The sequence below is a fragment of the Alligator mississippiensis genome, chromosome 4 (assembly GCF_030867095.1).
Source record: "Alligator mississippiensis isolate rAllMis1 chromosome 4, rAllMis1, whole genome shotgun sequence".
NCBI lineage: Eukaryota > Metazoa > Chordata > Crocodylia > Alligatoridae > Alligator > Alligator mississippiensis.
The window spans coordinates 125,295,179-125,317,323 of record NC_081827.1 but is presented as its reverse complement, the minus strand read 5'-3'; the positions used below and the strand labels follow the sequence as shown (position 1 = coordinate 125,317,323).

Below are 22,145 nucleotides of genomic sequence, written 5' to 3'. Positions count from 1 at the left end.
CAGGGCTAACTGGCAGGCAGCCCCCTCATGCTCCAGCCAGCCCCATCAGTGCCAACACATACATTGCTGCACAGTAAATAATGCCACTGCAGGATACTATTTGAATTTACAAGTACAAACCTATGATGGCATGTATTAGTTTACTGTGACCTAATAAGGCCGCACGTGCAGACGCAAAGACTTTACTGTGGAGCTAATTAGTCAGCTCTCCAATAAAGGTCTTGTGTAGACACCCCCAGTGTGTATTAAGAATACCGTTTTCCCAAGAAGCCTTCTCTATCATAAATGTGAGTAAGACAAATTATGTTTAGCATGCTCTAAGCATTCAAATAGGGAGCTGTACAGAGTAACTAGCGCACTAGAAATTCATACTCCAGCTTAGTAGATATTAACTGCCCTATGTAGAGAAGCTCTCCGGTATTATTATTCAACAGATGAAACTGGATGCTTATCTTGCTGGGATCCTATGACCCCAGCTGACTTCCTGCCCTTTGGGCGGGGGGCTGGACTCAATGATCTTCCGAGGTCCCTTCCAGCCCTAATGTCTATGAAATCTATGAAATCTATGAAAACTTCACCTCTAAAATAAATAATGCTCACTCCAAACACATTGCTTGCTTTCTATCACTTCACATAATCTCTTGGACAGATAAAATAAAATTACATTTCTATAAAGTGTAAAATAGCATTTCTATAAAGTGTAAAATAAAATTACTGTACAGTGAAGACATGTCTGTCCCAAGCTGACACTTAGATCTATCTTCTGACTAGGAGGAGATGCTGACCAAATCCTGTCCAGTCTTTACATAACCACATAGAACACTGACTGAGAGAAAATGCTGGATCCAGGATTTTGTAACTCCTGCTCCCAGCTCCTGCCCCGATGGGTAAACTAGTGGATAAACTGTGCAGCAAAGCAGCAGCAGGGACTTTCTTTTAAGTCCCCAAATTAAGTACGAATCCTGTCTCCCCCAGGTCTTGGCACCCTCACCATTTTCCTTCCATCCTCAGCAACATGTCTCCTTCTCTCCCATTTGCCTGCTCCCAAGCCTGCTGCTGCTGTTTCTAGCTGTTAGAGAGGGAGGGGCTTTAGAGCTGCTCCTGTTGTGCTCTAGGCAGGCTCAGTCGGAGACAGCAGCAACACAGGTTCCTCCTCCCTACCCAATCCCTGTCCCTCTGATTGTTCTTTGCCAGCCCAGGAGCAAGTGCAGGGTGGGTGAACCTGCCTGCTGCCACAACCAGTTGCTGTTGTCCCCTGCTAAGCCCAGATGCAACAACCCTGGAGCCTCTCTCTCCCTGCCCCCACCCCTCTTTTTAAATGAATTGGGGAAGTTGTGGTTTTCGGGGGGGAGGGGCTCCAAAGCCACTGCCAGCCAGGCTCAGAAGAAGACAGCAGTGGCAGCAGCATCAGGCAGGTTCACTCAATCTGTGCTTGCTCCCAGGCTGGCAGGGAACACCCAGGCAGACCAGGCAAGGAGGAGGAACCCACTGATGCTGTCCTCTATTGACCCTGGCTTGAGCAGGGCAGGAGCAGCTCTGCAGTGCTCTTCCCTCCACCCCCATTAGCCAGGGAAAGCAGGGACAGCATCAGTAGCACAAGGAGGATGGTGTGAATGGAAGGGGCTGTGCTGCTGAGGACAGAGGGGAAGGGAGAGGTTGCTGAGAGCATCTGTGACAGGGATTGGGAGGAGACAGGATTCTTACCTGGTTTGGGGATTTAAAAGAGTCCCTGCTGCTGTTCCTGCAGCATGGTTCAAAGGGGGTGCATCTATACCACTGCATCCCCTCTGGATCTGACACTATGTCCTTCCACCTGTGAACATAGAGATGAGGAGCAAGTTCTTCTGTAATTCCTCACAAGCCTCCTTAACTCTCAGGTTTCATGACAGAACATTTGACCTAACATTTTGTCAAGAAAGAAGTGTTTTCAGCTCCTACTATTGATCCCTGAGGTACCTAGATATACATCTTGTCCACTCCAGCAGTTGTCATTTAGTTTTATTCTTTATTTTCTGACTCTTCACCAGCATTTAATCCACAAAAAGACTTTACCTCATGCTGCAGGCTAACCAAGTTTTCTTAACCTCCTGTGAAGAACTTTTACACAAAACATTCTGAATGTCTAAATAAATCATATCCACAGTTGTTCTTTATCTGCTATTTTGCTACCTCTTCCTAAGAAGAAGAAAAAACAATCTAATTAGTTAGTGTTTGTACAGTGTTTTGAAGATGAAAAGTGCTATGTGTATTTAAGCATTATTATAATAATACCTGGTGTGTCGCCTCTAATTCACTCTCCAAAATTGAACAAGATCCAATCCCAACCCACATGGGAGCCATTTCAAGGAATCCCAGAAACCAATCCTACTTTGCAGTTTATTAGGATGTGACTCAGGTGGTGCCTCTAGATACCTGAGTCCCATAACCCTCTCTTCACTCTTATTCAGACAACTAGGACCCTGGCACATGTTAAACCTGAGATGTAATTAACTGGCTATTCACATCTTAAGTAGTTACACAACCACGTGTTAACATAATTAATGGTGTGATAAAACATAGAGTAAGTCAGAAAGTTATTACATAACATATGTGTAATAACTTAGTGGCCGGTTCCTATCACACCATTAACTGAATATGTGGCAACGGTGACTGAGGCTCCCAGCCTCCCATGCACTCCTGAGCCTAAGTGTGCTGATCAGATGACTGCCACTCCTAGCCACAGGAGTCTTAGTCAAGGGGTCCAATTTGCCTCCAAGGCTGGGAGCTGCAATCAGTACCCACTTCGATTTGCAGGGGTGAATAGAAACCCTAAACTCCAATATACCCTTGAGGCTGGGATCAGTGGCAGATGGGGGCTCCAGCCTTCCAGATGTAGCTGGAGTCAAGGGCTCCACTGATCAGCTTATCTGGGCTGGGCTCCCAGCCTCAGGGACATGCTATACACCCCCAAGGCTGGGAACCATTACTTGACTCAGGCTCCTGAAAACAGCAGCAAACCATGAACCCCCAAGACAGCAAGCCATCAGCTGATTCAGGCTCCCAGCTGCAGGGGTCCATCATACCACCCTGAGGCTGGGAGCCAATAGTTGATCAGGGCTCCCAGGTGTGGGAGCCTGCTATTTGCAGGTGCAGGGGGAGCCTGTGATCAGGATCCTGGGCTGCCTTTGCACTCACAAACTGCATGATGGGATCTGTTTCTCAATCCCACAATCATGCCTACTGCCACGATTGTGTGGCAATGCTGGTAGTGCAATTGTGGGGATCATGCATCAGATCTCATCACAGCTTTAATTGTAAATCCTAGGTTCACAACCTAACCCTTATGTCACTTCTGAGTTTTCACTATTATGCAAACCAATGTGTGACTTGTTAAAACAGCAAGACTTAACAAACCCAAAACTTTTCAAGTCCATGAGTCCCTGAATTTTGTTGGAGGGATTTTGGTACAAAAAAGAAGGAAACAAGAACAAGCTTTTCCCTCTTATCAATAATACCAAGCTTCACAATGAATATATTCTCTGGTAACAGGAAATTCAGACCCCACCACAAAACATAAACTCTGGTTTCTAACTCTCCAACTATCCCGTGTGCGTTTCTTGCTTATTCTGTAGCTGGTATGCATTGCCTGTCACTCCAGTGGTTTTGTTTTTGTTTTCTGTTTTAAAGCAAGGGTTATGATTGTGTCTAATACATGTGTATCTGGTTTTGAGCTGCATGATTTGCCCCCTCTGTCTCTCATCATTGCTCTTGGCCCAGTCTCTTGACAGGAAATGCGAGATTTATTTTATCTGGCCTGAACTACATTGTTCCTTCCTGACTACTGGTGTTACTTCACTCTAAATAACACGACTTTGTGCTCACTGCCTGCCCAAGGTCAAAGCCTGAGGGTAATAGACACATTTAAGAGCAATAGGAGGGTTAGAGGGGGAGGAAAAGAGAAATGGGAACGGGGGGGGGGGGGGGAGAAATGGAAAAAAAATAAGTTGTGACATAAGAAGTTTGGTTTGGAGAAGAGTCACAGTTTTCTTTCAGCCAGGAATATGCAGAGCTGGTATAGAATAACCCTTCTGGACATAGATTCAAAGATGTTATAGCATTCCAGATGTTATCAATTTCAACAAAATACTATCAAGTAATTTAGATTTTAGGATTAGGAGGAAAATTGGCTTTTACAAAGCCTGATATATACTGAAGTGATTCCAGTAAGTTTCCAAGATTTCAGTAAAAATATTTTTATTCTTTCAAAGCGTGTTGGAAACACCAGTTCAACAGCACTGTGCTTCTGTATGGGAACATCAATACGAAAGAGTGAAACCATATAAAATGAACAAAATCAGAAAGCAAACAAACACGAGTGTAGCAAACTAAACCACAGGTTCAAATGCTTTGCACTTTAAATCACTTGGAATTGGTAAAAGGCATGTATAGTGTCACTAGTAACATAGTGAATAACATTTTAAAAATCCAGGACCAGAGTCTATGATGCAAACAACCAAAACTCTGCTGAAGTCAATGAAGCTTTTGCTGATTTACATTAAAAAAAACCCAAAACCTTACAGCTGCTGAACTGAGGTTTTTAAGCTAAACAAAATCATTTTCCATATATTTGATTTGAACCAAATTTGAAATTCACATGTACCACTGGTGCCCACAAGCCAGCCCTAGTACATGCTTTACCAGTGTCCAGGTCTGCAGTGCATCCACTCCGGAACACTACATCATGTCCTTTCACTTCCAGGTTCATACTATAAACAGGATTAATATAGGAAGTTATTCATACATTCAGGTAGAAGTAAAACTCATTAGCACCTTCACCTGAAACACACCTAGATCCCAAGCAGTGGCTGAGGTACCATCCTGAGCTTGGACTGATTCAGAACTGGGGATAATAAAAATACTATGTCAAAGACACTTTCCAAAGTATTTTATGTGGCATGGTTCTGGACACTTCTACATAGATCCTAAGGAATGAAACTCCCAGCCCTATCCCTTTGAAGGCATCATTGAATGCTTCTGTGGATGACCAACTTCTATCTTTGCCAAGGAACATAGTTTTTATATAACAGGAGATGATATTGGGTTAAGCAGTTTCTTCCCAAACCTCCCAAGAGAGGGGCTCCTTTCCACTGATGGATTAGGGGGCAGTTAGGAGCAGACAGAGCCCAAATGCAACTCCAAAAAAGAACAAAAACCATAAACAAGCTACTGATCCAATTTCCTCTTCTCCACTGTAGCAAGTGCCAAGGAAGGTATGATTAATGTGGACCTAGTGCAAGTACAGGGGAGACTCAATTCCAGGGAAACTGATAAAAGGGTCCAGCCAGCTCATTTACATGAGTTTACCAGAGATTAGTTTATAATACTAATCACAGGGGTAGGGTCTGTCTTTTACTGTTTTTGTGTACAGGCCTTCACAAAATGGGGCCTGTATCCCTAATTAAGGCTTCTAGGTATTATTGTTAGGACTCCACTCCTGACTCCTTATCTCTTCAGAATTGCTTAGCCTGGTCCGAGGTTGAGGAAGTAGAAGGATTGTGGGTTAGGCTACATGGGGGGCAAGGAGAAAGGGATTTGGTGGTAGGGGTCTGCTACAGACCCCCACACCAAGGGGAAGAAATAGATGCGGGGCTCCTGAGGCAACTCTCGGAGACCATAAAAGCTAAAGAGGCAGTAGTCATGCGGGACCTAAACTACCCGGACATCTGCTGGGAGACGCAGACAGCAAGGTCCCATCGCTCACGCAGGTTTCTAACCTGTATACAGGACCTCCACCTGACACAGGAGGTGCATGGTCCCACTAGGGGGAATGCCATACTGGATCTGGTATTGGCAACAGGGGATGACATGATAGGGGACCTCCAGATCGGTAGCCATTTGGGAGACAGTGATCACCTTATAATAGAATTCAACATAAGACGGCGAGTGGGTAAGGTAACTAGTAGGGTGAAAGTGCTAGACTTTAGAAAAGCTGATCTCAATGCACTCAGGCGATTAGTCAAGGAAGCACTGCAGAGTAGGAGTTTTGAAGGGATGGGAGCCCAAGAAGGGTGGCTGTGACTAAAGGAAACGATCCTTCGGGCACAAAGCAAGACGATCCCCGAGCAAGGCAAAAAAGGGAAAGGGGCCAGGAGGCTTCCATGGCTGAGTAGAGAAATCCAGGGCAGCCTAAGGGCCAAAAGGGGAGCACATAAAAAGTGGAAACAGGGTGAGATCACTAAAGATGAATATACCTCCTCTGCTCGTGCTTGTAGGGAGGCAGTTAGGCGGGCCAAAGCTACCATGGAGCTGAGGATGGCAACCCAAGTAAAAGACAACAAGAAATTGTTTTTTAGATATATTGGGAGTAAAAGGAAGGCCCAGGGAGGAATAGGACCACTGCTAAATGGGCAGAAACAATTGGTGACAGATAGGGGGGACAAGGCTGAACTCCTCAACAAGTTCTTTGCCTCAGTGTTCCTAAGTGAGGGGCACAACAAGTCTCTCACTGGGGTTGTAGAGAGGCAGCAGCAAGGCGCCAGACTTCCATACGTAGATCCTGAGGTGGTGCAGAGTCATTTGGAAGAACTGGATGCCTTTAAATCGCCAGGCCCGGATGGGCTCCATCCGAGGGTGCTGAAGGCACTGGCCGACATCATTGCAGAGCCACTGGCAGGAATATTCGAACGCTCGTGGCGCACGGGCCAAGTCCCGGAGGACTGGAAAAGGGCTAACGTGGTCCCCATTTTCAAAAAGGGGAGGAAGGAGGACCTGGGCAACTATAGGCCAGTCAGTCTCACCTCCATCCTTGGTAAAGTCTTTGAAAAAATTATCAAGGCTCACATTTGTGAGAGCCCGGCAGGGCAAATTATGCTGAGGGGAAACCAGCACGGGTTTGTGGCGGGCAGATCGTGCCTGACCAACCTAGTCTCTTTCTATGACCAGGTTACGAAACGCCTGGACACAGGAGGAGGGGTGGATGTCGTATACTTAGACTTCAGGAAGGCCTTCGATACGGTATCCCACCCCATACTGGTGAACAAGTTAAGAGGCTGTGATGTGGATGACTGCTCAGTCCGGTGGGTGGCGAATTGGCTAGAGGGTCGCACCCAAAGAGTCGTGGCAGATGGGTCGGTCTCGACCTGGAAGGGTGTGGGCAGTGGGGTCCCGCAGGGCTAGGTCCTTGGACCGATACTCTTTAATGTCTTCATCAGTGACTTGGACGAGGGAGTCAAATGTACTCTGTCCAAGTTTGCAGATGACACAAAGCTATGGGGAGAAGTGGACACGCCGGAGGGCAGGGAACAGCTGCAGGCAGACCTGGATAGGTTGCACAAGTGGGCAGAAAACAACAGGATGCAGTTCAACAAGGAGAAATGCAAAGTGCTGCACCTAGGGAGGAATAATGTCCAGCACACCTACAGCCTAGGGAATGACCTGCTGGGTGGCACAGAGGTGGAAAGGTATCTTGGAGTCCTAGTGGACTCCAAGATGAACATGAGCCAGCAGTGTGACAAAGCCATCAGAAAAGCCAATGGCACTTTATCGTGCATCAGCAGATGCATGACGAATAGGTCCAGGGAGGTGATACTTCCCCTCTATAGGGCGCTGGTCAGACTGCAGTTGGAGTACTGCGTGCAGTTCTGGGCGCCACACTTCAAGAAGGATGCGGATAACCTGGAGAGGGTCCAGAGAAGGGCCACTCGTATGGTTACGGGCCTGCAGACCAAGCCCTACGAGGAGAGACTAGAGAAACTGGACCTTTTCAGCCTCCGCAAGAGAAGGTTGAGAGGCGACCTTGTGGCTGCCTATAAATTCATCACGGGGGCACAGAAGGGAATTGGTGAGTATTTATTCACCAAGGCGCCCGCGGGGGTTACAAGAAACTATGGCCACAAGCTAGCAGAGAGCAGATTTAGACTGGACATTAGGAAGAACTTCTTCACAGTTCGAGTGGCCAAGGTCTGGAACGGGCTCCCAAGGGAGGTGGTGCTCTCCCCTACCCTGGGGGTCTTCAAGAGGAGGTTAGATGAGTATCTAGCTGAGGTCATCTAGACCCAGCACTCTTTCCTGCTTATGCAGGGGGTCGGACTCGATGATCTATTGAGGTCCCTTCCGACCCTAACATCTATGAATCTATGAATCTATGGTGAAGAGATAACTCTCAGACCTCTTGGAGCTTACAACCCATACTTAATTACAAATGTGTAAGAAAGCCTCATGACCTAGCCTTTCAAATGTAATGCCCACAACCAGGAGCTGAAAGAGTGCATCAAATGCAAACAGGAATGGCATGGAAAGGAACTTTTAAGTGAACAACGGCCTTGCAAAAGTGCTGTAAGAAAGATAACCTGTGTAGTTAAATCTTTATGAAAGTTGAAATAAAATCCTGACATTCCTAGAGGGACAGCCCAGCCTCCATAAGTCACTCTGTTATGTACCTGTGGCATTTTATTTGTGTGGCAATTAAGTTTTATCACCATCTATCATTCCACAATTACAACCCTTTCCAGACACTTTATTTCCTCAGCTTAAAAATATAGCTATGTTGCAATATCCTAGTGTTGCTATTGGGATTGTCATGATGAAAGCAGAGCCAGTGCTATTTGCCCATGTTTTACTAATCACCATCTGGCAAGGGTATAGTGACATAGGAACTCGTGTTTTTCTACTATCTGCTGGACAACTAAGGAGAACACCAGGCTGCTGGGATGAGTGCCAGATGGTAGACAGGTATGTTTATAAGTTTAAGATTCTTATTTTCTTTCAGTGCTTGCACATGCTGTTCATGTAGTGGCAGGAAAAGTGAAATGATGAGAGGAGGGGGATGAATCAGTGACTAGACCACAACTGTCCAAAACTGCTTTGAAGTTTCTCAAAACATGGCTGTTTCACAGTCCACTCCTCATTTGTTTTTCTTGTTTCACGGAGGCTCAAAGGTTTGACTTAATTATTTTTTTCCAGCTTCCCTTTCAGTGGCTTATCCTTTGAAAGCTGAAATTGGTTCTGAACATGCATGCACTGGTGAGCAAAGAGATGTATGTTCCCTCTTTATTTGCTCCCCAAAGAGATCTGGGGTAAAGAAGGAAAGTCGCATGTCCCTCTTAGCAGAAATTCCAGGCAGCTACTTTAATGACAGCATTGTGACCAGCTCTGGCAGGGCAGTCATATTAATTCAAAGATTACTGGCTGGGTAGAAGGAGAATGATGGCAATTAAACAAGGTCTTTCATTAAGGTACTCACTAGGCTTCCACAGACCTTGGAGAGTTGACTTCTTTTTTGAATGGCATGAGTTGGAACCATCCTCTACTTTGTGAATGGAGCAATTATGGATGACATGCTTGTGGGTGCTAGGGGTCAAATTTCTGGGAAAAAATATTTATGAACAGGAGGAACCTGATGTGTCAAGTTCTTGAAGCTTTATTATAGAAGAAAGGCCCTTAGTATCTAGGAGCTACCCCTTCATACTACTTCACCTGTTTTACTTCAGTGAAACTCTTCTGCTGACCTCAGTGAAATTAATGTGACTACAGGCAGTCCTTGGACTTACGACAAATTGGTTCCTGAAAACCATTTCTTAAGTCAAAACGTTGTAACTCGGAACCAATTTTCTCATAAGAAACAAGGTTATGGAAATGGGGGATTGGTTCCTGAACCAAGGCCCGATACCCTATTTTCACTAAAAACACTCCAGAATTTTGTACTCAGTCAATTATAGATGAGTAATACAGCTACATTAATGTATTTATATTATAAATAGCAATCATATTGATTTGGAAGGACTTCTTTGAGGTGACTTCGCTAGACTTTTTGAAAGGCTCTTGGTTGGACTTTTTGAAGGGTTCTTGGCTGGAGTCTTCTCAGGAGTCTTGGCTGCAGGTTTTTGTGAAGTCTTCTCTGCTTTCTTAAAGAAAGTGCCCAAGGAAGTTTGGGCCGATGTTCTCCAGGGAGATGAGCAACACAGCAAACTTGTTCACTGGCATGGCATCACATCGGATTAAGCATTGGAAAGTCAAAACTGAAGTCATAAAGTTGAAACAGGGCATCAATTTATAAACATTGTTAGTGCAAAACGTTGTAACTTGAAACATTGTAAGTCAAGGACTGCCTGTATGAAACTGTTGCAATGGGATGGAGAGTCAACAAAATTGAAAATATAACACAAAGGAAAAATAGCAGTTAGTTTCAAATAGACCTGAAATTCTCTCTCTCTCCTTCTCGCTCTCTCTCAGACACACCCATACCTATGAAAAGCAAAAGAACAACTGAATAGCCTCATACTAGTCACAGGAATCAGAAGAGACCTGGTCATGTGACAGGGTTAAACAGTGACCCTGATTTCAACCCTAACTCTGAATGCCAGGGAATAGAGTCCGATATAAACCAGTGTGATAACCTCTGTATTGGTCAACACAGGTGGAATTTAATCCGGGAGCCATCAAAGTAAAAAGCCTAAGCTTCTGTAGCATTAACTCAGTGATTCTCAACCAAGGGGCCAGGACAGCCTGGGATGCCCTGAAGGGTACTTGAAGGGTGTAACAAGAAGTGTGGAGAGAGAAGCAAGGTGTCAGAAGATAAGCAAATAAAGGTAAGCTCAGGCTTCAGGTGTGATGAGATAAGCAGAAAAGGGTAGGCTTAGGGCCTTATTGAACATTAATATTAGGCAGCTTGCTGGAGTTCTTAACCTCTGGATTTTCCACACATTAACACCTGAAGCTAGTTGTAAGCACACTTTAGGCAGCTTAAAGTTAAGCCACTCCAGGGTAGGTTTATATTTGATCTGTGTTACTCAGTTTATGTTCCATTAATGTGTGGCCACTCCCCAGGGATGAGCCACCCAAGTTCCAGTCCTCCAGCATCCCAGGATGCAGCATCCCCTCCCCCACTCTCCAGTTCTGTGTGTATAAAATTTGTGACCCCTGAACTCTACTGCCCAAGGAGCAGTTCTGGCATCAAGACAACTCTGCCTCCTGCCCCTTGGGCATGTGACTTTCCCATCCTAGGGGTGCAACCCTGTGCAAACAGCCTGCAGAGCACATACCAACTAGCCAGGTTGCAGGGCATGAACAGTTCTGGGGTGGGGGTGAGGGGTTAGGGGGCTGGATCAGGTTCCCATGAGCTAGGGCTTCCTTCCTGGGACAGGGGCAGTAGCTCCAAAGGTGCCTTCAGTCACCGCTCCCACCTCCCAGCCACCCTGGGAAGCATGACCAGTACCCCCCGTTCCATTGCCAAATCCCAATTTATTAAAATGTGAGACCTTCTTTAATGTACTTCCTCTTCATTTCTTTTTAAATTCTTCTTTTTTTCACTTCTTTTTTATTTTATCCTTCAGTGGCTGATTTCCTTCATTTCACTACACCCATTTCACCACCACCCTGGCCTTCCCGCACCCCCATCTCTTTTCCAGCTCCATCCCACTGACTCTCTGTCTCCCAGCTCATGTTTAGCCTTAAGGCATGACTGCTCCAAACTAGAGCTAGCACTAGCACCAATCAACATCTGAGCAGCTCAAAATTCAATGTGCAACAAGGCCCTTAGGCTCTCCCTGCTTAGCTGCTCCCCAACCCACACTGCCTGCCCCCTTTGCAGGGAGGTAAACCCTGTAATAAATAAATTAGTTTTTTAAATGGGGTGTTGCTCAATCTACAAAGGTTCTGGAGGGTGCCTTGAGTCTAAAAAGGTTGAGAACCACTGTCTTAACTAAATAGTCATGGCTCCCAAGCTGGGCCTCTAACAGATTCATATCTTTTGGGAGCCAAGTACAGGAGACGATCTATAAACTCACTAGTGGATTATACCAATCCACTGGATGTGACAGATTCCAATTACAGTGGAGCTCTAGTAATTAAGAGCAATTGTGATGGAAATGGAGGTAGTTAGCTGTGTTAGTCTGAAGACAGGCAGAAGGCAGGGCACAGTGGTACCTTATAGACTAACTCATAGCCTAGTTTATCAGATACTATGAATTCATCTGATGCTATTAATTCATGGCATCTGATGAAGTAGGCTGTTTCCTATGAAAGCTCCTGCCTCTCTTAATTAGTTTCCAAATGGCACCCTGCCCTGCCCTCAATTTATGAGGGAGTTGGTGTGGAATAGACTTATATTGCTATTGTCAATTATGTAGAGCTAAAAACAACAACCACAAAAAACATCCTGCACCTGTCATATTCAGTTTGCACATCAGCATGTGGTTATTGTTAAGGGAACAGTGCCGTAACATACATAATTTAAATAAATGCATAGGGACTCCCCTTTATTTTTCACTACCCTAGGTAAGCTAATTGCTATGGAAATTATTTGCTAGGTTATTAATTAAACATCCACAGAAATGGTGTGCGCATGTGCACACACACACACTAACTTGCTCTGTCTCCATTGCCCCTCAATAAGTTTTGGCATAAGGGAACACAAAGAATTCTGGCAACAGGCTGACAGTAGAATATGCTGTAGAACCTAGACATGCCCAAGCCTTCTTGACACAGGAACAGCTTCTCTTCCCTCTGCCAGTAGTTCACTCAGTGCCAGCTTCAATGTACACCCTCTTCCAGGAATGGCTCTCATCCATATTGGCAAACAAAATCACAGAGAAGAAAATATGAAATTGCTCTTCAAAATGTAAGTGGAAGGATCAGCACAGAGCCAAGCTACAAGTATCCAAATCTGAGATCCCACACTGCTACATGTCACTTGGAAACATGACACACGTACAGTAATTCAAGCAAACAGGTTTGTCCACAAAGAGAGAACAAGTGAAATCATTCACATTTTTAGATATTGAAATATTTAGAGCAGAATTGCACAGATGATAAATAAACACAGCGACTGCAGACACCAAGATCACAAGCACCCCAAGTAGATGCTGGCCACCAAAATCCTTCACTAAATATGCTAGGTTGCAGCGAGGAGAAGGAAAAAGAAAAATGACTACAGAACCTTGAAAACCAACAAGCAGTGCAAATAAATCTGTTGCTCAGTTTTTAAAAAAGGGATCCAGGATTTTGGAACAGTTGGAGGACAATGCATTGGGAACATGGGTGAACTTAGGTCTAAGTCATTAAATAATATCATGTGACTGATTGTAAGGGAGTAGCAAGTCCTAGGAAGGAAGGAGTGATCACAGAAAACTGTAGTCCTCTATAATTTACACACACTTTTAGTTCCCCTGCATTTCCTGGAACATTTGTACTTATCATTACTAACAAATCATAAAATAGAAATATAAAACTAACTTTGAAACACAATGTGTGGACTGGACAGGACAGAAATTTGAACTTAACATAGAGGAGGGTGCACATATCTTATTTTAGGTGATTCTCAAGTCTGCAAATTTCCTATTCCCAATTGTTAGAACCCAAGTAGAGTGGGCAAAGGCATTTATGTGCTACTTTTTCTTTTGCAGGTCTCTGTGGATATTAGTTAGCGCAGCCTTAGAGTTACTCCAATTTAATCTGGCTTGTTATGGCTCCCAAAGGTCTGCTGTGCTGCCCATAGATCACTAGAATGGAGAATGCTTTCTCATTCCCTCTTACACCTCAGCACATCGTTATGGCTGCTCATACACATACCAGGTAGCACCAGCCTGGCTTTTGTCAGCCAGACATTCCCCACTGGTGATGGAATCCTCAGCTACCCAGTTAGCACGGCTTTGAAGCCTCTGGGCATGTCTACGCAAGATGCTAAGTGTGCAGAAGCCTAATAATACTGCGCAATAGCGTGTCACAGCAGAAACAGTGCTAATATGCTACTGCACAGTAGCATCACTAAAAAGGTATATGCCAGCACTACTGCACAGTAACACAGGTTACTGCACACTGATTTAGTACTGATTATATAACTTCTAAACTTAATGCATAGTAACTACAGCACATTAATGAATGTGTAGATGCACCCATTTTGTGCCAAATAATCTTATGCCTGAGACCAACCATCCTGTGAACAACTACAGTTATTTCACAATGCTCTAGGTTAATGAAAATGTATTATTAGCTAATAATGAAGAATGGACAAATATGTTCCTGTTCTCTCTTCATAATCCCAAACTTACTCTTTTGGCATAACTCTGGGGTTGGGGGGGGGGGGGGAGGAGTTGATAGGTAGGATTTGGTCAATTTTTTATGCTTGTTTGTTTATATTTTTGCACATCCTTGAACTTTTAAGTTTCAGTCATGATTGGCAACACTGCAATATTAAGGGAAAGGGTTTTGTTGTAGTCATGGGTGACTGGTGCCTCCTGAATCTGGCGGGGGCACCCACAAAAGCCGCTGGCAGCTGCGGCCCTGTCAGGGAGGGCACCAGCCCTGCCAACAGCATCAGTGTCGGCCATCGGGGGGCACCATTCCCATTGGGGAGGTACGTTCACCCCCGTGCATCCCCTACCAGTTGCCTACGGTTGTAGTATTGCTTGATCCTCTAATGCAGTGTTTCTCAACTGGTGGGTTGCAACCCAAAAGTTGGTTGCAAGAAAATTTGAAAAGGTCATGAGCAGGTCCCCAGAAAAAACACATGAAAGCATGGGTTTCCCCTTGCAGGTTGGCAATGTTCCAGCCTGCAAGTGGCTGCCTGGGAGGACTGGAGGCAGCAGGCGCATGTGTGTCTGTGCGTGCAGATGCACATGGCCAGCATAGAGCAAAGCCAGGTTGTGGAAGCAGCCCAGCCACTGGACACAGGTAAGTATTGGAAGCAGGGGGTAGAGGTCCAGGGGATTGTCCAGAGCCAGGGAGAGTGGGCATGTATTTGTGTGTGTGTATGTGTGCACATGTGCCTGCCTGCCGGTGCTGAGAACAGTGGCCAGGCGTGGGGATGCGGCAGGGCGGGAGGAGTGGTGAGAGAAGGTGCTTCAGCAGGGGAGGTCCTTTGCAGCTGGGAGCTGCATGCCTGGGCCAGCAGCACAGGGCCAGAGTCCATACATGCAGGATCCTGTACTTGCTGCTCACACTGTAGCTCGAGCAGGACAGAGGATACTGCAGGCCCCCTCTGGCAGGGCTGGGTGGGGACAGGGGACTGCAGATCGGGAGTGAGGGACACCAGCATGACGGGGGGGAGGGGCAGGGGACTGTGGCTTGGGGGTGAGGGGCACTAGCAGGACCAGGGGGCTGTGGCTTGGGGTGAAGAGCACCACCAAGGCCAGGGGGTTGTGGCTTGGGGGTGAGGGGCGCCAGCAAGGCCAGAGGGCTGTGGCTTGGGAGTGAGGGGTGCCAGCAAGGCCGGGGGCGGGGGGCGGGGGGAGGGCAGGCAAGGGACTGTGCGCCAGGCACTGGCAAGCCGGGGGGGGGGGGGGTGACTCATGACAAGCCATTGATCTTGGTAAATGGGTCCTGGTACAAAAAAGGCTGAAACCACTGCTTGAAAGAGGCATGAATGAAGACAGGGGGGCAGGCCCTCAATTAATGCAAACTGAAGCCATGCTGATTTATATCAGCTGAGACTCTTGGCTAGAGGTTTGGAATCATTATCCAAACTACACCTTTTGAGGTTGTCCAACAAATCATTCTGGTATACCTTCTGGAATGGCAAAGTAAGGGAAGAAAAAGGGTCCTTTCAAAGTCTCCTCACACCAACAAAATCATGTTTGGAAACCATTTTATAACATGACTACAATTTGCCAACATGTTACATACCACAGTTTCGTCTTGTCTTTGTTTTAACCATGATATTGATTGTGTTCAGGGTCCTTCCTGAAATCACTTATTCAAGTTTTACAATGGCTAAGTAATGAGTTTATTTGAGTTCTTCCATATTTACACTGGTGTAAAACAAACGAGAACCCAGCCTCTGGATTTTATAACGTGGTATCACCAGGTTTTTTCTCACTAGATAATCAATAAGGGCTTCTCCCTGCACAGTAGTGTTTCTGATATCTTGGCCTATTACAAAATTGGTCTTATTACTAGGGATCTACTTAAAGCGCATGGAGGAGAAGTAAAAATCATGGACCGTTTTTGCAGTCTTTTTGTATCAAGGCCTCCTTGGCAGCCCCTCCTCTCACTTTTGATTGGCCAAGAGGGCTGCTTTTCATGCAGTCCCACCCCTCACCATTTACTGGAGGACAGACGTGAGGCCACACAAAAGGGAGCCCTCAGGTAATGAAGCCAGGCCGCAGCGACCACTGGCTCCCACTGGGAAACCAGCATTTTATTTTTAGTGAATTTTTCTTTTCTGGTGTTTCTGCCCAAAATCATAGGGAACGCCAGTTTTTGGAGTGATTGAAGAAACCACCTTTTATAGCAGTTTCTGCAAAAAATCGCAAAATCACAAACTGAGTAGAGTCCTATTTATTATTAGTGTTTATGTTACGTTACAGGAATGCACACACATCCCAGCTAGGTTGGATTCCCATTGTGCCAGGACAACACAAAGAAGAAGACAGTCTAAAATTGCTTTCAATCTCCGTTTAAATAAAATACCTTTCAAATAGGTTTTAGTTTTGACAACTATGTTTAATCTAATGAAGTAGAAAGTCCCCACAGAAATCCTTACTCCCTTCCACAAGTATAAATGAGACACTTTTAAAACACACAAGCCAGTTTGTATCTTCCGCTCCTCACACCTGAATCACAACTGAATCAGTACTCCCTATAGTTCTCCCTCCATTCATGACATTCCTGTCAACAAATGGGAACAAAACTGTAGAACCCTGCTAGAGGGTTTTTAATAGTGCAATTTCAACAGGTCAACTGTAGCCAGGGCCCTTCTGCTTGAGAAACACAAGGTAAAGGCACTGGATAGATGTCCTAGAAGTTAGCCTATACTGCAGTTTTACTAGCAAGGTTGTTCCTACCCATCATACAGGTCAGGAAAATGGTACAGGACAAGCTTTAGCAAAGGTTAAACATGATGGTAGCAAACTTGGTGCCAGGCCTGTAACTTAATTATCCTCAGAGCAAAGCTCATCGGAAGTCTCTACTTATGAATCCCGCATATCTAAATTATTGTTTAATTGTACTTAAGCATTTTTGGTTAGTAGATGCTAGATAAAAACAGACTCTAGGTCCCGGGGGGGGGGGGGGGGGGGGCATGATTATATCTTATTTTATGTTGTACAGCAACAGACCTGCCAACAATACTTAACAATTAATAAATATAAAATTATTATTGATATTTATTTTTGGAACTAGCAGTTTAGATCTTCGATTAAAAGGGTACCTATCTTTTAGACATTCCTGGATGTTTCTATTTTTAATTCTTCCCATCTGTGTTCTTTTGACTACCAAAGTTCATTATTACTACTGTATAAATTGTACAAACTCAGGTACATTCACATGTATATCTGTGAGATAAGTACAGCTTTCTCTCTATTTGGAAGCTCAAGGTAATGTTCAATTTTTATGTTCAGAAAAGACTAAATGGTTTAACATTGAGATTTCTGATACATTTTCTCCTGTTGCACCCCCACCCCTACCGTGCCTCCCAGTGTTATGGCACAATACTGCAAAGCAGCAGAGCTGTTGAAGACAGTAGAAAACCTGGAAGTTGGCAGCCTTAATTGATCCACATTCTGTGATTTTTTTCTTTTTGGCAAGGAAAACTAAAACTATAAAAAAAAAAAAAAAAGCTATGTGTTTTTCACCTTGTTCCAAAGCCTGCAGAGCTTTAGAATAAACCCTGCTGAACAGAATCTGTGCGTTATGCTTACCATCCCTTTGCTACTCAGCAGCGCTAGGTAAGATAACACAGTACAGCTTTTATCCACAAGGGTTCCCCCAGGCAGCTTCTGTAAAAGGGTTAATGACAGATGTTTCCATTAAATCTGACCTACCTCTTAATTTTGCTGTAGCCTGATAATATCCTTGCTTTGTGCTTATTTGCATGGGCAAATGGAGTCACTCCATAACAAGTACCACACAACCCCCACTCAAACAAAAGGTCAATTCATTTTAAACTGATGTGCACAATATTATTTCTAGTTACATTTTGGGGAGGGGGAAAGGCTTTCCATACACAATGCTACTATTTACAGAGAATTAAGAGCTCTATGTTCTGAACCCCTGGATATGGTGTGCAGCACTGAGTACTACCAATACAAATCAATAATGTTTCCTTGAAGACAGCCAATCATCATGACACTTCAGTTTCCCTGATGAGCACCAAAATGATACATATCTCACTATTACATTTTCTAGAACAAGTACAGTTTTCTTTAGTGAGAATTCATTGGATTAAGAAAACAATAGCAAATTAAGTTCTACAGGAAGCTTTTATTTTATTTACTTAGCTTTAAATAAAAGAATGAGAATGAACACGGGGTACCAGTATGCCAGAGGAAGTCTTACCAATGCCTTGGGCAATGGCATTAAAGTTTCCTAGTGACTATTGAAAATATTGTGCCTAGGATAGCATTTGCCTTTTTACATAGCCACATCATACTGGAAGCTCATAGTAAACCCTTGATCACTTAATACACTCAGGTCTTGTTTTCCTCAACTGATGAGCTCACAGCCTACAGCATAAACTCTTGTCATTGATCCCTAAATACATGATCTTGGAATTTGTACTATTAAATCGCATCCTGTTACTATTACTTCAATCATCTAGGTCATCCAATTCTTCCTATATTACATTGTGATCCTCCTCTACAATTATGATGCCTCCCAACTTTGTATCTCCTATTCCTGTCTTAATTTTTTTTCAGAGGGACTTTCCATTATTCTATTATACATACAAATAAAATTAATGAAATGGGGAGAACGGAGTGATCTCTAGGCCCATACCCACTCACGCACCCAACTCTTCTGTTGCTGAAATTCAGCTAGAATGTTTCTTCCTTTAGCATTTTCAAAGCTGACATTTCAAGGAAAAGGCTGAAACTATAATTCCCGAATCAGGCAGTGGGCTTTGCTGGGCTCAAAGGTCAGCTCTGTAAAGGGTCTCACAAACTTTTAACAAGTGCTACCTTCTGGCTGAAATTCAAGATGTTATTAATAATCTATAGGGCTATTATCTTTCAGTCACAGAATTCTAAAACAAACATGCTTTTCTAAAAGGTATCTTTTTTAAATATATGTCATAGCTAAAAGGATAGTTTATAGGGCAGAGGCAGAAATTACTGTGTGAAGTTCTATAGCCTGTGTTATGCAGATCAGCTTAGATGATTGTCTCATCTAAATAGTTGCCCCTTTTGGCCTTAAAAAACCTATGTATCTTAGAGTAATCTCTAGAGTATTATATTAACTGTCACACAAGGTTTACAATGGCTGGATCAAATGGTCTTAATAAATAAAGCAAACAAGCAAATAAATAAAATGTTTTAAATGGTATATACCACCATTTGAAAATGGTTAAAATATTGAGTCACTTTGATAAAGAAGGAAAACTCAGGGTGCGAACATGTATTTGTGGGACCTGGCTTAGTTTGTGGCAGCTTAGTTTAAGCTGCCTAAACCTGAATCAGGACCTCCATGTGCAAGCATTTGCCACCTGCTGCAAGGAGACAAGGGCACAAGGCTGTGCAGAACAGCTGGGCTTTCCTAGCCCTGAGGCTCTGCTATGAATACCTGCAAGCGTTCAGTAAACCCTTGCTAGGTCAGGTTAACCCCACGCTGAGCTTAAGTTAGTCCTGGTCTGATGAGAACTTACTTTAGATTGCTCATGCCATTTTAGGGTAACCTAAGCTCAGCAAATGATTGCACATCCAGGCATTTAGATTTCTCTATCCTTGGTTAGGGCGATCTAAATGCAACACTTGTATGCACCTTCAATTTTTTATTATGTTATGAAAAAATTAAAACCATGCAGAGGCTGATTACAGAAACTTTTTTGTGATGCTGGGCATGTCTACACGTCGCCTTATGGTGATGTAGTGATGCACTATGTCACTGTACAGCATGCTATGGCAATGTAGCAATCATGTATGTCTACTACGTGTGATCACCAGCTATGTTGCCATAGTAGCATGCTCCCCAGGTATAGCGTGCTGCTACAGCAATGTAGCAGTGAAATCTAACTGTGCGCTGTACTCACTGCGCCATGCTTTAGTACTTCCTTTTGGATACTACTAGTACCCAAAAGGAACTAGTACTAGTACTACTAAAGCAGGGCACTGTAGCAACATCGCCATATGGCGATGTATAGACATGCCCCCTTGTGATGCAAACTCTTGTACATTTTTTCAGAGTAAACATTTCAGGGAAGACTGCTGCACATGCACAGTAGCTAACTTTCATCACACATCTAAGGATGCTTAGCAGACAGACGGAAATGATACACATATGTAGCAGACCTACCAGTACAACAGAACCACTGTATCTATAATGCGCACATTACAGCATCTCTAACCTTAAGCAGGCCTTAATGTAATGAATGGTAACAGCTCTAAAGAAATAACTGTGATCTACTGAACTCATCGTATGCACAATAAAAAGCCATATTTAGCAAGGCTGCTTCTTTGGCAAAAAGTTTTTTTTTTAAATGTCCATTATAAAGTAAAATTAAAATATACATCTATAGCACATCAAAACCACAATAACTTGGTTATTCATACCCAGGGAATAAATTTAAATACTTAGCATTAAGCATCGATTCAAATGCAACAAAGGGTATGTACACATGAACTATTTACTGTTAAAAGCAGAATGAGGTTTAGCATTAGTCAGCTACTCTGTGATAACTGCTTATGTGTGCGCTCTAATCCACGGCAGCTTAGCCCTCAGTGACAGATATTCCTCCAACAGTCATCACCTCTAGTACAAGAAGTACCCTCTTGTACCACATTTAGCATTAGTGATTAACCTGTTTTAGGACATCATTTAGTTTCCTCAGTTCAAAACAGTACTTAAACACATGCTTAAACAAAAGGACACTTCCCCAAAACAGGACTTCAACTTTTTAGAGGTGATGCCATCATAGCCTGAGGTTCCATAAATTCCATTAGAAATAATGTTGATACACTAATACTAAAACTGACAGAACTGTCACTTAGCCACTTCCAGAGATTATATATTTGCATACGTATACCTAGAGAAATATGATGAAAGGCAAGAAATACGATGTGTGCTTTTAAATAGCTGTAATAAAAGAATAAATAGGTAATGCATGTTAAAACTAAAAAGCCAGAATATGTAAGCTGTATATAAAAAGAAATATATATGAATAAGACTGGCATCCCTGATTGCTTTTGAATTTTCCATAAATAGTGCATAGACTCAGCAAAGTTATAATCAGTATTTCATCAGAAAGTTTCATGCCAGTAACCTATCCCATACAATACAACAAACCCTCATTTTTAAACTTCTTCCCCACTCTAAAACTCAACTAACTTTGAAAGACAGGATCACTTTAAGGAAAAAAAAAAGTAGTGGTAACTTGAGAAAAAAATCTTTTAGAAGATACAGCATTTGCCTCTTTACCCAGTGGTATACATGTAGCATCATTTTGTGTGTACATACCTCCCTATAACTAAGAGAATAATCCTGTAGAACCCCCTGTTGGTTGAGAAAGGATTTGTGTAAGTGCATAAACCTTCTTGGCCATAGTCTTATAAAGAAAATAATATATCATCCAGAAAGTGAGTGAGGAAACTGTTTTACTCAAGAGGGGTGAGAGATAAAATATTATCCTAATGGTTCTCATACTTTTTTGGACTGAAGGCACCCCACTCCAAAATGCCTGTGAATTGAATGGTGCCCAATTTCAAAAGCTAATTTATATATTACAATCCTTACATCCTTGTAGAGGGGCTAGACAGTGGGAGTGAGGGTGAGAGACTGGCAGGCAGGGACAAGCTTGAGCCTACACTTATCTTCTCCCACCTCATGGCACCCTTCAAAGGATGTGGTTCTGTGGCACCCTGGTTGAGTCACTACTTTACCCAATAACATGGACTGCATTTTCAGTGAGAGGAGTCCTAAATTACCATGGCCTTGAGGTCAAGATCTGAAATAGATAAATGACATTCAAAAGGGGAGGCAGAGGGTCACAATAAAGTGAAAATGGATTGTACTCCAGATGTGACACCAAGGTTATTAAAGTTCTCTTTATCAGATTGTTCAAACTCTCTCACAAACACACAAATAATTATTTACAGCTCTGTCAGAGGTACCTGAGGCTTAGACTTCTGCAAAACATGGGGAAAGAATGGCTCTTTATTGCCTGAGCAAGTGGTGACCTATTGCTGAATGTGTTTGTTAGCACTTCCAATGAGACCGTGTGTTTTGAGTCATGGAATGAAATA

The 22,145-nt window shown here is 43.6% G+C and overlaps 1 protein-coding gene across 16 annotated transcripts in view; it reads right to left on the bottom strand.

Moving 5' to 3' along the window:
* SOX5 (SRY-box transcription factor 5) overlaps nt 1-22,145 on the bottom strand; it is a 947,053-nt gene that overhangs the window by 490,463 nt on the left and 434,445 nt on the right. The gene's annotated exons all lie outside the window — the stretch shown is intronic.